The sequence below is a fragment of the Schistocerca nitens genome, chromosome 5 (assembly GCF_023898315.1).
Source record: "Schistocerca nitens isolate TAMUIC-IGC-003100 chromosome 5, iqSchNite1.1, whole genome shotgun sequence".
NCBI classification, from domain to species: domain Eukaryota; kingdom Metazoa; phylum Arthropoda; class Insecta; order Orthoptera; family Acrididae; genus Schistocerca; species Schistocerca nitens.
Genome location: NC_064618.1, coordinates 182,466,606 through 182,468,673, shown reverse-complemented (window position 1 = coordinate 182,468,673; position 2,068 = coordinate 182,466,606). Strand labels below are relative to the sequence as shown.

Below are 2,068 nucleotides of genomic sequence, written 5' to 3'. Positions count from 1 at the left end.
GAGTAAATGCACAGATATTTGAGGGGCTCCAAGACTTCTCAAATAAAAGGACCCAGCACGTTGTCCCGACGGCGAGTGTTCTTCAGAGAGAAGGGTATCGTCAGGAGTGCCCCAGGCAAGTGTCATAAGACCGCCGTTGTTCTCTATAAACAAAATGACTTGGCTGACAGGATGGGCAGCAGTCTGCGGTTGTTTGCTGCTGATGCCGTGCTGCACAGTAAGGTGTCGAAGTCGAGGAACTGTAGGAAGATACAACACGACTTAGACAAAATTTCCAGTTGGTTTCCTGAATGGTAGCTAGCCCTAATTGTTGAAAAATGTAAGTTAATGAGGATGAGTAGGAAGATCAAACCTGTTCGGATACAGTATTACTAACGTCCTGCGTGACACGTTCAAGTCGTTTAAACATCTGGGCGTGACGTCACAAAGCAATATGAGATGAAGCGAGGATGTGAGAACTGTGGTAGGGAAGGCGAGCTCGGTTTATTGGGAGAATTTTGGGATAGAGTGGTTCACCTGTAGGGGAGAGCGCATATAGGACGCTGGCGCACCTGTTCTTGAGTATTGCTCGAGCGTTTGGGATCCGTACGAGCTCGGATTAAAGGAAGAAATCGAAGAAATTCGGAGGCGGGCTGTCACCGGTAGGTTTGAACAACACGTGCGTGTTGCGGAGATGCTTCGGGAACTCAAATGGGAATTCCTGGAGGGAAGGCACCGTTCTTTTCGAGGAACGTAACTAAGAAAATTTAGAGAACCGGTGTTTGAAGCACGACTAGAGAACCATTGTACTGCCGCTAACATACATTGCGCGTTAAGGACCACGAAGATACGAGAAATAAGGGCTTGTATGGAGGCGTACAAGTAGTCGTTTTTCCCACTATCTAGCTGCGAGTGCAACAGAAAAGGAAATGACTAGCAGTGGTACAGGCTACCCTCCGCCACGCACCGTACGGTTACTTGCGGAGTATCTCTGTAAATGTAAATGCAGATGTAACATCGTGTACAACTATGTTTCAATTTTTCTCTATAAATTCTTTCCCTTTCCTCAGTTCCTGGTCTGGTGGTGACTCAATTCTCTGGCTTACTTCACTTTTGGTGGTTAGTGTTTAACGTCCCGTCGACAACGAGGTCATTAGAGACGGAGCGCAAGCTCGGGTTAGGGAAGGATTGGGAAGGAAATCGGCCGTGCCCTTTCAAAGGAACCATCCCGGCATTTGCCTGAAACGATTTAGGGAAATCACGGAAAACCTAAATCAGGGCCGGCCGAAGTGGCCGTGCGGTTAAAGGCGCTGCAGTCTGGAACCGCAAGACCGCTACGGTCGCAGGTTCGAATCCTGCCTCGGGCATGGATGTTTGTGATGTCCTTAGGTTAGTTAGGTTTAACTAGTTCTAAGTTCTAGGGGACTAATGACCTCAGCAGTTGAGTCCCATAGTGCTCAGAGCCTAAATCAGGATGGCCGGAGACGGGATTGAACCGTCGTCCTCCCGAATGCGAGTCCAGTGCGCTAACCACTGCGCCACCTCGCTCGGTTTACTTCACTTTTGCAAATTTTTTGTCTGTATGGGTTTCAGCTCAAAATTTCTGATGGACTTACATAAACCTTTTCTGAATCCTCTTTTATGCATATATAAACCTTTTTTGAAGACTACTGTAAATTCATTTTGATATTTAATCTCTGTTCAGAGAATGTCTAGCAATTACAGTGACATGCACACACTTTCGACTCGTTACTGAGTCTGTGACGACTGCACAAAAAACAGGAGATGAGGATGAAGTGTATTCGCTATATGGCGATTTATTATTAAAATAAATTTACAGTGTACTTTGAAGAAGTTACAGAAACGAATGATAAGCTATACAAACTAGTCCATAAAAGCAAGTTGCCATGACTAAAAGAATATACAAACAGCGCGCTTCTTGTTCGTAGTGATGCTGTTGTTTTCATTTGACGGACCACTTACGTTTTCTCATGATGGAGGTGGGATAAACAAGAATTCAACCATTTTGTTTACATTTTGTTTAAATTTTTTTGTCCCAAGCATCGAACATTTTCCATACATCACTCTT

At 45.1% G+C, this 2,068-nt stretch overlaps 1 non-coding gene across 1 annotated transcript; it reads right to left on the bottom strand.

Moving 5' to 3' along the window:
• Positions 1–1,454: 1,454 nt before the first annotated feature.
• On the bottom strand, positions 1,455–1,527 carry Trnaa-cgc (transfer RNA alanine (anticodon CGC)). The gene has a single exon. It is a non-coding gene; the product is annotated as a tRNA-Ala (tRNA).
• Between the last annotated feature and the right edge of the window lie 541 nt (positions 1,528–2,068).